Source organism: Rattus norvegicus, chromosome 5 (assembly GCF_036323735.1).
Source record: "Rattus norvegicus strain BN/NHsdMcwi chromosome 5, GRCr8, whole genome shotgun sequence".
NCBI classification, from domain to species: domain Eukaryota; kingdom Metazoa; phylum Chordata; class Mammalia; order Rodentia; family Muridae; genus Rattus; species Rattus norvegicus.
Window position 1 is genome coordinate 127,920,085 of NC_086023.1, and position 15,104 is coordinate 127,935,188.

Sequence of the window (15,104 nt, forward strand, 5' to 3'; positions counted from 1 at the left end):
CCTTGTGAATTGTTAGAGTGAGATCCAGATCTGTATGGACTGCCAACTGTGCTTCTGTGTTGAACATGGTTGGTCTTCGTTAAGAATCCACCCACCTGTCTAAGAAGAAAGGAGTTGGGGAGGAGAAGGTAGAGGGCGGGGGTGGGGGTGGGGGAGCACACTCTGTGATGTGTGTGATGGGGCCCAGAAAAAGAAGATCACTGTCCTGTCAAGCTGACTGGAACTGCTGCCTTCCTACAGCTTGCCTTCATTCAGTCCCTCAGGCGTCGTCCCAAGCCCTCACTCGGTGCCAATTGTACAAAATTTTATGTGGAAGGTGGCAGGGTCTGCAGATGCCAGGGTGGGCTTAAAAGCAATTGCCCAGCAGTAGCAGTGTACCTCGGGTGCCACGGAGAAGGGGCACTGCTCCCCAACATCCTTCAGTGATCCTCGGAACTCAGAGGCAGCTGGCCCTCAGACCTTAGCAACCAGCAGCAGGTCTGGACTCCCCTCATCTCTCTGGGTCCCAGGCCTTAGCCAGACCCTTGGCACCCATTTGCTTCATTATCACTCGCAGCTCTGTCTGGATCTCACACCTTGTCTCAGTTACGGCTTCGTTTTTTTTTTTTTTGTTTTTTTTTTTGTTTTTTTTTTGGTTCTTTTTTTTTTTTTTTTTTTTTCCGGAGCTGGGGACCGAACCCAGGGCCTTGCGCTTCCTAGGTAAGCGCTCTACCACTGAGCTAAATCCCCAGCCACGGCTTCGTTTTTAATCTTCTCCTTCCAGCCATTCATCCCCAAATAACTGTCTGTATTCCAGCACACTGTACTGTTTCCACCACCTCCGCTCCACCCCGTGGAGATAGTGACAGGGACGGCACTCTTAGGAGGTGTGGCCTCATTGGAGTGGGTGTGGCCTTGTTAGAGGAAGTGTGCCACTGTGGCATTGGGCTTTGAGACCCTCCTCTTAGTTGCCTGGAAGCCAGTTTTCTCCTGTTTGCCTTTGGAACAAGATGTAGAACTCTCAGCTCCTCCAGCGCCATGCCTGCCTGGACACTGCCATGCTTCCCACCCTGATGATAATGAACTGAACCTCAGAACCTGTGAGCCAGCCCCAATTAAATGGTGTCCTTTATAAGTGCTGCCTTGGTCATGGTGTCTCTTTGCAGCAATGGAATTCCTAAACAAGACGCCCTTCAGCCCCCACCCCCCACCCAGGGCTGAGGATTAAACCCAGGGTCTCACGACATGCTAGGTGAATTCTCTACACCCCCAGCCCTTCCGTTCTCTATGCCTGACCCCAGTAAGCATTCACACCCGAACTCCCCTACCCTCCTTTTTCTTTTCCGTACTGGGAACTGAACTACAGTCTTATTCGTGGTAGGCAAATGCCTCTTAATTTTAGTTCTGTGACAGGTTGTAACTAAGTTTTCTAGGCCAGCCTGGCATTCAGTCTGTAGCACAGGCAGGCCTTGAACCTGTGATCCTCCTGCCTCAGTGTCCTAAGTAGCTGGGATTACAAGCCTGTGAGGCCCAGATGCCAACAATGAATACTTACTTCTGTCAAAGTTCAGTTCTGCTGACTACACCTCCCTCTCTGCCTCCTTTCAGTGATTTATTTTATATGATACTCCTCCTGGTTTTCAGCCTCTCTCCCTGCCATCCCTCTCAGACACCTCTCTCCACTCCCTCAGGTTACCTTTTATCCTTCCCTCCCTGGCTAGGCCACTCCAATCATCCCTAACAGTTCAGTCTCACTTCGTTGAGCCCCCAGTGTGAGCGCCATTGAGCCAGACTGACAGACCCTACTGCCTTGATTTCCCCATAGCTTAAGAAAACCAAACCAAACCGAACCAGATGTGACTCCATTTTCCCAGTAACTTGGCAGAAAAGTACAAAAGTCTTGAATTTCTGTTTCACTCAAGGACAGACACTTCAGGAAGTCCTGTTAGCATTTCCATGGGAGCATCTCCAGAGACAAGTCTCTCTTTTTTTTTTAAATGAAATATTACAGACTTTAATAAAATGTTGCAACAATGATTACAGACCAGTAACATCGTATATAAAGGAAAATGACAGCATATAAATCATAATAATAATTAAATGCCATTTCTTTTGAGGCAAGGTCTCACTATGCAGCTCTGACTAGCCTGGAACTCACTACATAGATTAGGCAGCCATGAACACATTGAGATCTGCTTGCCTCTGCCTCTGTAGTGCTGGGATTAAAGGCCTACACCACAGTGACTGGCCTAAAAATTTATTTTAAAGCCCAGGACTTAAATGTACCTTGTTGGTAGAGGACTTTGCTTCACATGGGCAAGGTCCTAGGTTAGATCCCAACACACACACACACACACACACACACACACCACACACGCACACTCAGAAAAAAAATCACAACTATAAATTTAAAAAGGAAGAAAAGAATGTAAAACACAATTTCAGAAATACTGTCACTGACCACTGAAGTGAAAAACAGTAAGTCAGCAAGCTTACTGTCCAGGAAACTGGTTTTTCATTTGGAAAGGACACTTTTATATCCCTCCTCTCTTTCGATCCCTTGGCATCATGATAAAAGTTTCTCCAAATAAGGGAAGTTCGGCTTTATGAAAACTTACTGAATTGCTACTATTTCTCAAATGTCATGTTATGGTAAGAAACACAAATCAAAACAAAGTGACACTGGGGAACATGACCACAACAAATGTCCCCAAAGCACACCCTGAAAACACCAGGGTGAGTGGAGACGGAGGGGCTGAGGGAGGAAGTAGGGAGAAACCACGAAACGGGTAAGATATATATATAGATTCCTGATGGCCTGTCTCCATCCATTCGGGGGAGATACAACTGGAAGGAACGAATTACACATCCTTCAAGATAGAGCAGCTGAGCTCTGATAGGCTCGACAGACGATGAGAGAGGTGGGGTGAGGTAGAAACCTCTGGGCAGAGCCCAAAGACTATTAGCTGGGATACTGGCTGAGGATGGACCCAGAAACTTGAATATTACAAACACAGTATTGACAACAGCACAGAGGGCCCGAGCCACAAAATGCAACACAGGAAATTCACAAAATCAAGCAAGACCCATAGCAAGCAAGGACGGAGGTTATCTACACAGATGGTTAAGGAAATGTGTATAAGAAGACAGTATTGTTTAGCACCTACAAGCCAGGCAAAAGTACAAACTGGCTTTTAAACCCAATACTGCACAGATACAAAATGAGATATTCAAACATTGTCAGGAGTATGAAATATTCCAGAATAAGAGAGGTGACTAAACTATATTAATAATTCTGTGCAAAAAGGGATTATGTATAAACCCAAGTAACAAATAAGGACAGAGCACACAAACTGTGATGTCTGTAATGTAAGCTGTATAAATGAAGTCTAGAAAACACCAGCTGGACCAAGAAGGCAGCAGAAACCTGTCCTCCATCCAGAGCTTCGAAGGCATTCAAGAGCTACAGAGGGAGGCTACAGCTTCAGGACTCACCCTGGACTGCGTGCTCAGAATTTTACCCTCTCTTTGCCAACTCCAGGTCCAACGTCAACTGCAAGTATATTTTCGTTTCTACCCTGGGTTCTGCCAATCAGCTGTGAGGTAGGTATTGGAGTTGCCAATGATACTAAGTGAGGGAAAGAAAGACCGGCTAAAAACTCCATCTCAGCAGAAGTCTTCCTTCTGATCCTCCAAGATGCACAAACTGCTTCTTGCTTCCTCCGATGCTCAATGATCCTTAAGGTTTACTGGGGCTTCCAGGGCGATTGAGCACCGGCAGGGAAGAAAGGCCTGGCCTCCACAGCCCCGGCCCCGGGGGTTCCTTGTTTCCCAAGGCCTTGTGATTGCTCAGTAGAAGTCGAGTTGTCTTTCTCTTCAAGCATCTTGTGCAACTTCTTATGTCTGTAGGTAGAGATTATCTGGAAATTCACCACACTTGAAACACGAAGTTCTTGGTCCTCTAGCAACTTCAGGGTGGCAGCATGAATGAGCTGGTGGGAGCGTTTGCAGGTCTGAAAAGTGCATTCACCCCGCACAAAGGATCTGCATACGTGAAACTTGTTGCACTTATCCTTGAGGTTGCAGGAGCCATAAAGGACATCACCACCTTTGTTGTACAGCAAACAGACCTCTGGGAAAAGGCAGGGGTTGTTCTGCAAAAGCAGGATTCGAAGCTGGGCTTCATTGAGGCCAAAAGGCCCTGGTTTTTCAGAACTTGGACATTGACAGGTGTGTGGATATCATGGGACAGAGAGCAGGTAGACCAGCAGTCGTGGTGGGGGCACTTGCCCAGCATGTGGCGGCAACACAAGTCCAGCTGGTCGCAGGCCTGGCACTCCCGCTAGTAGCGGGCGCAGAGGCGCGCGGAGGACACGGCCATCACCCTGCAGCCCGTGGCGCCACCGCCTGAGCCGAGCCGAGCCTGCTGCCCTGCTGCCACCTCCGCCTCCGGGTCCCACGGGCCGTCGTGCAACTCCACCTCCTGCAGCAGGAAGCGCTCTGGGCCCGCACGCCTCAGCATGGCCTGCAGCTTCGCCTCCGACAGCTCCACGTGGCCGCGCAGGTCCTGCAGAAACTTGTGGCCACTGTCAGCACACAGCACCTTGGTGAGGAACGCGCATAGGGTGAGGTCCGCCATGGCCTGCCAGCGCATCCCCTGAGACAAGTCTCTTTAAAAAAAAAAAAAAGCTTCTTACCAACTCTATGTATTTTTACATATCTTCCGGGTTTGCCTACACATGTCTATGCACCATGTACATGCAGTACTCACAGAGGCCAGAGGGGGCATTGGATCCCTAGGACTGGAGTTACAGGCAGTTGTGAGCTGCCACATGGGTGCTGGAAATCAAGCTCAGGTCCTCTGGTGCCACACCCATTCCAGTGGAGTCTGTGTAACAGGAAGCTCTTGTGCTTCGTTTCTATCCAGAACAGAGGCCTGTGCCTGGAATGGCTCGGCCTCCTGGAGGTCTCTGGCAGTCTCCCTACAAAAATATGACTGGGGTCTATGCTTGCGGTGGAGGTGCCTTCTGTGTTCTAGCCTTGGTGATCTTGGCAGCTTTAAGCCTGTCAACAACATCTGATTTTAAGAATATAGCAGTGTGGGAAGATGGTCATGTACCTTTAGATGTCTCAGGAACTGAAAGTTCAGAGACGGAAACGTCTCACACCATCATGGTCCTGATGAACTCAACGGCTGCAATTAATTCAACTGCTGCACCCGTTAGTTCTCAGTAAATAGGAGAGAAATTAATTGCAGCAAGAACATGACTGTTCCAGAAAAGCCTTTCCCCCTTTTGGGAAAGTTTTGTTTAGCATGATTCAAAACAGTAACGATTCTTTTAGGAAGATCATAGACAAGTTCCAACAAGTTGAACAAACTTATCAAGGGTTAACTATGGTTACAAAAGTTTCCTTCCTATTCTGAGGGGCCATAAATATAGAGTTTAAACTTTATTATGACAAAGATAAATGATGAATGCATACCTGGTGCCCACAAATCTGGCAGTATAACTGCAGTTTTTTTAAACTATTGTTTGCAGTTGAGAACTGTTTCTGAGACTATGTTCAGCTTTCCTCTTTGCAAGGGACATTTGGTGGGGTGATGAATAGGAGCTGAATGATTGCCAATTATGATGTACCTGTTCTAACTACTTAAATATGTGCCAAGAAGTAAAGCTTTTTGCAGCAGCACACACCTCGAGTTTGTGTCTGTCTGTCATGCCAAATCCATTCTCTACCTGAAATCCAAGCCTTGGTCCCTCTGCTGACACACTCCCCTGGGTGGTCTGTGGCCCTCTGGAGGAGCAACTGGTGCTGGGCCATGTCTCCAGCCACTCCAGTTACCTTTCGTCTCTTTAACCAGTTCAAACCAGCACAATGGCTCCTCTAAGTTAGTGCATCAGTAAAGGTAGGGACACTATGTAATCGCACTGTGTGCCAAGCACTTTCTATGTGCCTCACATGCAGTAATCCATTTCCTCTTCACTTCAGCCCTGTGGCATGGGTGTTATGATTTCCCCAGTTTACAAGGAGGAGCCTGAAGCCCTGAGAAGCTGATCAACTTTCCCACTTCCCTGCAGACAAGAAATAGAGGAGTTAGACTCCCAGTTTCCCCTCTGGCTCTCTGATGACCATCTGTTCATACACAGTACCCAAAGGCATGAATGAAATGCCAGAGCAGGCCCAGCTTACTTACAGTGAAACTAAAGCCTTATAATTGCCCAGTGTCCACACTGGAGACTAACCATGACTGTCAGACCATTCTGCATGGTTGCCATGTTTGTCTAGGAAGTCTTATAGGGACGCAGTCCTGCCCACTCTTTAAAAAGAAGAAAAGAATTATTTAATTTTCATGATGTGTGTGTATATGTGTGTGAGTGAGTATGTGTGAGTGTGTGTGTGTGTGTGAGTTAGTGTGTGTGTGAATGTGTGTGAATGTGTATATGAGTGTGAGTATGGGTGTGTGTGAGTGTGTGTGTGTGAATGTGTGTGTGTGAGTATGGGTGTGTGTGAGTGTGTATGTGTGAATGTGTGTGGATGTGTGTGAGTGTGAGTATGGGTGTGTGTGAGTGTGTGTGAGTGCGTATGGGTGTGTGTGTGAATGTGAGTGTGTGAGTGTGTGTATGCGTGTGAGTGTGTGTGAGTGTGTGTGTGAGTGTGAATATGTGTGTGTATGTGTGTGTGAGTGTGTATGTGTGCATGTGAGTGTGTGTGAGTGTGTGTGAGTGTGAATATGGGTGTGTATTGTGTGTGAGTGTGTGTGAATGCGTATGGGTGTGTGTGTGAATGTGAGTGTGTGTGAGTGTGTGTGTATGCGTGTGAGCATGCATGCGTGTTCAGGGAGGCCAGAATAAGGCATGGGCCCCTCTGGAACTGGAGTTACTGGTGATTACAATCCATCCAGCGTGGGTACTGGCAATGGGGTCCAGGTCCTCTAGAAGGGCAGCAAGCTCTGCAAACCACTGAGCCATCTCTGCAGCTGTCACCCACCCCACTCTTTTTTTTTTTTTTTGGTTCTTTTTTTCGGAGCTGGGGACCGAACCCAGGGCCTTGCGCTTCCTAGGCAAGCGCTCTACCACTGAGCTAAATCCCCAGCCCCCACCCCCCTCTTTCACACAATCTCAAGCTGCTCCCATGCTACTGTGGCCAAGTCGCATAGTCAGTTCTAAGAGAACAAAAAGTCCAAATGTTAAGCATCTGTTCTCTCTCTCTCTCTGTCTCTGTCTCTGTCTCTGTCTCTCTCTCTCTCTCTCTCTCTCTCTCTCTCTCTCTCTTACACACACACTCACCAGACTTGATTCTGCTTCAGTCACTCAGGCCTCCGGTCACTCCAGCCTCCTGGCCGCCTTGCTGCTGGATTCTGCCCTTGCTGGTCTTTCTGCACAGCATGCCTCCTGCCAGGACCTGGGATCCTGGACTCCCTTGCTCCCATTGAGTGGTCTTCTACTCAGTCTTTCACCAGAGAGCTTCCCATCACCTTACGGAAGTCGAGAACCATTCATGACCACATCTCTGTCCTCTGCTTCATTGTTGCTCATGGCTCTCAAACAGAGCCTCCCAGAGCCTGTCTTTTCCTTTATTGTCTTGGCTGTAATGCTCAGCGAGCAGTGGCTGGAACGGAGTCAGGGGCTCGGTCAATAACTGAAGAACAAGTGAGCTGCTTCAGCGAGAGTTTGGCGACTTGTGTCCCCGTTCCTCGTGTTTTCTTCTCTCCTTGGGTCTGGCTCTGTGATTCCTAATTATCCCATCACTCAGCAGCCTCCATTCCACGAGAGAAGCAGACCTTCCTACAGCACACATGGCCCTCCTTGTCCTGCCCTACCTGATCCTTCTCCCCAGCTGCAGCTCTATCTCCCTCTCTCTCAGGGCCTGGCATCCCCCACATCCAATTTTCCTGAAGTCCTTTCTGGTTCCTCTGTGTGTCATAGCCTAGAATGCCCTGTTCTCTCTCTCTCTCTCTCTCTCTCTCTCTCTCTCTCTCTCTCTCTCTCTCTCTCCCTCCCTCTCTCCCTCCCTCCCTCCCTTCCTTCCTTCTTTCCTTCCTTTTTCAAGACAGAGTCTCTTGTAGCCCATGCTGGCCTCAAGTGTGTTATGTATTAGAGGATGACCTTGAGTGCTGGATGCTCCTGAGTGCTGGAACTGCAAACATGTGTCACCACATCAGCTTCTGCTGTCCACTTCTGTGTGTTCTTTTAGAAAACTCACCCCAAACCCAGATTGCATGACACTTATTCTTGGTAGCCTTCTAGCTCCTCCTCCCTAAAGCGCCAATAAGCTCAAATGCAAGGTTCCCACCGAAACCATAGCCCTCACAGGCACTGGTAACGGGCTCAAATTTAAGTTGTTGGAATATATATAAAACCATGCTGTATAAAATACTAATGAATTTTGATCTTGTGTCTAGCGTAAAAATATATAACCGTTCCCAATTTAAATAAAAGCTAATTACGATGCAATTTCAAAGGGGCTATTCAAGTCCATTGCAAACCGTGTTTTGCAGTCTGGCCACACGGGGGCGCCACTTTAGCTGGTAAACAGAAATCCCTGGCAATGGGCTGCCAGCCGTACTTCCTCAAGCTGTTGTTTATACACACCAGAATCTCCGTGAGTGATTGTGGGAGTTTATTTAGTTCTTGTGCATTTAAATTCTCTTTAAGTATCTTATACTGATGTCATCCAGACTCTCCAGAAGCCCTGGGACTACTGTGTGTTCTCACAAGTGCAGCTGCACCATCAGTCACCACTGCAGGGAAGTTGAATGCTTCAAGCTTCCTAATGCAGAAAACAGAGAACATGCTAAGGGCTCGCAGAAGGATGCTCTCCAGAATACACATCCATCGGAAATACCCTGTTCTATTTGTCAGAGATTGTCTGCTTGCTCAGGGCTCTGGGTTAGCTACTTGTCCAGCAAGGAGGCTCAAGGGCCATGGAGTGAGACTTTGGTTTTAAATCCTGACCCCCATCACTGCTAAGCAGTGGTCTTGTCAAGTCACAAGCTCTCTGCATCTCATTTTCTGCAAAATGGGGTTGCAGCACACAATTGGAATTGGGCTGAGTGAATGCTACCTGGACACTTCCTATAGAGGCTTGGGACAGAGGGCAGATGGTCAACCATCTTTTCTTCAGTATCCTTATCCAGAGTTTGCCAATCCCCAGCTGGAGTGCACCTGTCACAGAGTTCCCCAGTGTCTTCTTGTGTCGGCCCATGTGCTGACTGCTTGATCCAAAGAATCAGTGATCTTGGTTTTTGGCCAATCTTGATAGAAATACAGGAAGAACATTTGGGCTTTCCTGGAGGTGTAGGGGAGGGAACATTATGATGATCCTTTCTCTGCAAGCGGCCTCTCCTCTCCCCAGCCAGTGTGGTCTTGGGGCATTGCTAATCATGGACACATTCATCTGTTCCCAACCTGGGTTTTCCTAGGCTCTGAGTATCCTGAAACCCGGGACCATGTGATTGGTCCAAACACAGGGCACTATGCCTAGAGAGCATGCGCCATGTACTGTGTGACTGGTAAGAAGTGTTCCGCATACCCAGAAGTAGGGCGAAATCTGGGAACGGGAAGGTGGAAGCTAAAAGTTAGCTTAAATTGACCACTCAGGCTTTATGCTTCAGACAGATGTGGGGGAAAATAAGGAAAAAAAATCAGGGAAAAGGGCCAGTCATTAGGCGGATAGGTAGGGCGGGGCTGGTGGAGGCAGTCCAGCGTGACAGTCTACTCAATGCTGAGCAGATTCCCTGCTTTGGGACGGCTTGCATGGCTCTCAAGAGGTGACAAACATCCAGTCAAATGAAGCCCCGGGCAGGCCGCCATTGATGGATCCCCTATTGACTCATTGACGGGGAAAGTATCATGTAAGTCAGGATTCCCCTGAGAAACAGAACCAGCAGAGTATGGTGGAGAGGGGCTGAGGTTCTCAAGCAATTAGCTTACACATATGTGGCAGTAAAGCCCCAAAATCTGCCAGGCAGACAAGTCAATTTATAGAGGGCAAATTTCTTTTCCCAATGGTCACCTATTTAAATGTCAATCTGACCCCAAATACCTTGGCAGAAGCATTCAGAATAATATTTTTTTTCTTTTTTTCTTTTTTTTTTTCGGAGCTGGGGACCGAACCCAGGGCCTTGCGCTTGCTAGGCAAGCGCTCTACCACTAAGCTAAATCCCCAACCCCTCAGAATAATATTTAGTCAAGTATTTAAGCACTGTGGTCCAGCCAAGCTGACATAAAAAGTAGCCATCAGAGCATGTAAAGAGTCATTCTGCTGTGCCCTGATGTAAGCAGTCCGCAGGAGATGTGCTGTGTCTGTCTGTCTCTCCACATACACGTATGAACATACACACAGTTACTTCAGGGGAATTCAGGGGACCATCGCCCAGTGCAAGTCTTCCATCCAATGTGTTCTCCTCCCAGCCCTGTAGTCAGTCACACGTGTAAAGAAGTGGGATCAGTTCTCTGGACTTCCCTCCCCGAATCTCACCCACCAGGTTTAAGGAGGACATTAATGTGTGTCTCCTCGGTTGAGGGTGGAGTGGGCAGGGAGCAGCTGGTGTGTTCAAATTGGGTATTTGGGGACATTTGAACAAAGGTCAGGCTTACAAAGATGTAAAGAATTCAAAACTAGGAAGTCCCTGCGTTGCCTAGTAACATGGGCATCATCACCACCACCAATGCTTGCCACCTCTGCGTGATTACTTGCACGGATAGAGCATGTGACCTTGCTCAGACTACACCCAGCCTTAGGTGGCCCACAAGAAGGAAGCAGTGGGAAATGTGGCGACCCACTTTCCTCTGTCTTCTTCATCCTAATCCTTCCCTCATGGTCTGCGTGTGTCCTACCTGAAGCTGAAGACAACAGCCCAGCATGTCTTCATAGGTCAGCTTCTGGGATGGAGGAACAGAATGGAGAAGGACAAGAGAGGATGTGAAAGGGGACCCTGGAGCCATCTGGCATAGAGGGAGAGAACTCTCCCTCTCCAAACCTGCCCTTCTCTTCTCTCCCTCAGAGCTGGGTGTGAGGAGGAGTGGGCACTGTTCTCGACCTCAAATCCCCCTCTGAAGCACCTGCAGTGTGTACTTAGGCCTTGATGTTTTCACACAGGAGAGGAGAGCTCCCTCCTCCTCTCCAGATCCTCTTCTCCCTTCATTTCCTGGTCCCCTCTCCTTCCCCTTTCTCTCACTCTCTTCCTCCTCCTTCTCTTCTGGTTTTTACACAAGGTCTAACCATGTAACTCTAGCTGGCCTTGAATGTAATCCTCCTGTCTCAATCTCCTGAGTGCCAGGTGTCTAGTCCCAAGATATCCCTTTTTCCAAAGTCTGGCATTTAGACAAAGCCTGCACCCCATCAGAGACTTAGGAAAATAGTTTCTACCTGTTTAAAGGAAGGGTTCTCCTTTTCTTCCATTAACATATGCCCGAGGTGCCTATTAGCACAGCAAGATCTGTGGTAGCTTCTAAGGCTCCTTCAATCTCTACTCAACAGATGCCTGTTAAACCCCTGTCTTCCACCCCAGTTTACAGGTTCCCCTCCTCCCAGGTAGCCATGCCCCTTTAAACCGTGGAAATACAACCCCCCATCCCCTTCTCCCACCCCAGTTGTTCTCTCTGTTTTCCCTGTCTTGGCAGTTTAGAATAAACTTTTACCTACAGAGTGTGCCTTTTTTTTTTTTCCCCCAGAGCTGAGGACCGAACAGAACCCAGGACCTTGCGCTTGCTAGGCACGTGCTCTACCACTGAGCCAAATCCCCAAGCCCGGCTTTTTTTTTTTTTAAAGCAGTCTGTAGAATTTTATTAAGCAGTTTTACCAAAAGCATGAATTTTCTTTTTTCCCATTAATATATTTATTCATTCACTGCCTCTGCTCCTCCTGACCCTCCTCACACAGTCCCTCCCTCCCACCCCCTCCTCTTCTCTGAGAGGGTGAAGGCCCACCTGGATATCCACCCACCTTGGCACATGAAGTCTCTGTAGGGCTGGGTGCATCCAGACGAGGCTGCCCTATTTTGGTTTCCTTACTGCACCCACTTCAATTTTTAGGAATGCAGACTGCACCATTGTAATATATTTCTAAAGTAGCTAAACTTTTCTGTATGAGTTCATGCCGACTGAAAGCAAAACATGGCCACCTCCCTGAGGGGATGCAGCCCTGCTGTGGAGAGCAGGTGTCTAGTGTGATCCGTGGGTGCAGAACGAAAGGCATTGTGGGTCCACGGAGATGATAAACGGTTCTTTCTCCAAAGTGTGTGTGAAGGACACATGAAAGTGGCAATGTTGGTGTTGTTTTGCGAGGGAGTGGGAGTTGAGACAGGACCTCATGCATTCCAGACTGGCCTTGAACTCACTATGCTGACAAAGATGACCTTGAACAGCTGGTCCCCTGCCTCCATATGCTGGCTACTTTTTTTTATGTCAACATGATACAGCCTACAGTCATTTTGGAAGAGAGAACCTCTATAGAGAAAATGTCCCCACCATATTGACCTTTAGACAGGCTTGTGGGACATTTTCTTGACTCCTCGTTGATACGGTTAATGATTGATATGGGGTAGGGGGCAGCCCACCCACTATGGGCTGGTGGTCCTGGGCTGTGTAAGGAAGCAGGCTGAGCAAGTCATAAGGAGCAAGCCAGTCAGCAGTGCCCTCTGTGGTCTCTGCTTCAGTCTTCATGTTCCTGCCCTGACTTCCCTCAGTGGTGGAGTGTCACCTGAGAATTTAAAGCTGAAAGAAACCCTTTCCTCCCCAAGTTGCCTTCAGTCATGGTGTTTCACCACAGCAACCCAGACTAGACTTTCTGGATACCGGGTTTAAAAGCATGATGAATCTTAGCTTTTATCAGCTGGATTGAGAGGAGAGGCCACACCTAACAACAGGCATGGAGAAGGCTCTGGAAAGGGCAGCACAGGAGGCTGTAGATGGAAAAAGAAGAGGCAATGGTGAGAAGACGGGGTGGGGGCGCAGGGCACTCGGGTTTTTAGAATTTTCCATGATGTGCACTTTCAGATTTTACTCAGAACACTCAGTGATCAACTGAAGTCCCCAAGTTGGATGTTACATTTCATTGGTTCAGCTTGTTCAAACACAGCTATAAAAAGAGCTAAACAGAACTTGAAAAGGATGTTTGAAATTTCTTCTTTTTCTTTTCTTTCTTTCTTTTTTTTTTTTAAAGGCAGACACAGAACTTTCTACAATGCTCAGGAAACAGGATTCTCCCTGCTTTGGGAGGCATTACATGTGCTTCAAAGAGATGAAGAGATGGAAAATGGGGGGGGGGGTCTCAGCACTGTGGGACAGAACAGCTTCTCAAGGACCCCCAAGGGAGCCTCTTCCTCTGTCTCTGCTGCCTTCTGAGTCTCTCTGGATCCACCCACAGCTGTTTACCCATAATCTAAACAACGAGGAGATCCAGGGTCATGGGGGAGGATGAAGGTGGGTGGCAATCAATTTTATGAGCAATAAATAGTAAGAAAACAAGCTTCTGTGATGCTTAGCTCTATAGTAGCCCGAGGCCAGGGATAGCCACTCCACCCTAGACACAGCCACCAACTTCGGCATAGCTCGCCTGGCTTGGCTCACACTGTTCCCAAGCACTCACAACTCTACATGTGAGATCTTGTTCACATGTAGCCCATGCTGGCCTCCAGCTCCTGATACTCTATGTGCTGCGATTACAGGGTAGACCATTACATTTGACTATTGCTTCCGACCTTTTTACTACAATGTTTGTGAAATTAGACACACGTCCGTCAGAAAATCTACTTCACAAGAAAACTCCATTCTGTGCATGCATGCGTGCACATGTAGGACAGAGTGTAGAGGATGGATGTTGATGTTGGGGGTATGTCTCAACCTTTCCCCACCATTTTTTCATGAACAAGTTTTATATGTATGCTGTTTTGACAGTATGTAGTCTGTCTATCAGGTGTCTGCAATGCCTGAGGAGGCCAGAGGAGAGTGTTGGGTTCCCTGGGGCTGGAATTACAGATGTGGGTGCTAGGAATCAAATCTGGGTCCTCGGAAAGGACAGCCAGTGTTCTTAATAGTGAAGCCATCTGTCTAGCTCCTCCACCTTACCTTTTGAAGCAGGGTCTCTCACTAGAGCATACAGATTGGCTAGACTTGTGGACAGCAAGCCCCAGGACCCTTCTGTCTCCTCTTCAGCACTGTGATTATAGATGCAAACAGCCTGGCTTTTTTTTTAAACATAGGTGTTGGATAAGGAACTCACATGCTCAAGCCTTCACAGCAAGCATGCCACCAACTGAACTATCTCCTCAGTTCCGAAGACTCCATTTTCTAAGGAATTCAGAATAACTAGGAGTTAACTGGATACCTCAAAGATTGCCCAGGTAATCCCAGGCTTATCTCTGTGAGCACACATGAGAACTCAGATCCGTAGCAGGACACTTCCCCTTAAACTAGAAGGGAATTTCTGTGTAGCATCCATTACGTGGAGGGCGCCACCCTGGTTATTATGGTTCAACCTCAGAGACAATAGGTACAGGTGAGAGGTAGGAGCCTAGAGCACTCGGGACAGTGAGGAGAGGCTCTCGGAGGAGGTGAAGACCACTGGGGGGTGGGGCACATGGGTTAGTGACTCAGAACTTGCTAGAGCAAGTCACCCACCATCGCTTGTATTTGGCAAAAAATTCAAAGGTAAGTCAGAAGCAGAAAAACTTTATAGTATAAAGACTCCATGATGTATGTAGTCTTGGGCTTCATCAAGAAGGTGTGTGTGTGTGTGTGTGTGTGTGTGTGTGTGTGTGTGTGTGTGTGTGAGAGAGAGAGAGAGAGAGAGAGAGAGAGAGAGAGAGAGAGAGAGAGAGAGACTAGAAATTTTATCTTTATGTGATTGCATGAGAACGTATTTGGCAGTCTCCAGTTGGCCTTTAGTTGGTGGTCAGGGCTGGTAGAATGCTGACAGCCACTGCCCAAGTCCTGGCTGTTCTTGGCAGGTTACTACAGCAGAGCTGTGGCTCCCAGGCTTAGGGCAGTAGACTGGCAACCAGAGTCTACTGTCCTCTGTCAGCAATGGCAGGGCACCAGCCAGAGACACAGCTCCAACTGGGTCTCTGACATCTAAAACATCCTGAAGAGTTTTTTCAGAACTGTAAGGCCAAGTCCTTG

General features: G+C 48.0%; 1 pseudogene; it reads right to left on the reverse strand.

Annotated features, from left to right (window-relative positions):
* Positions 1–742: 742 nt before the first annotated feature.
* Zc3hav1-ps9 (zinc finger CCCH-type containing, antiviral 1, pseudogene 9) lies at positions 743–7,944 on the reverse strand (annotated as a pseudogene).
* Between the last annotated feature and the right edge of the window lie 7,160 nt (positions 7,945–15,104).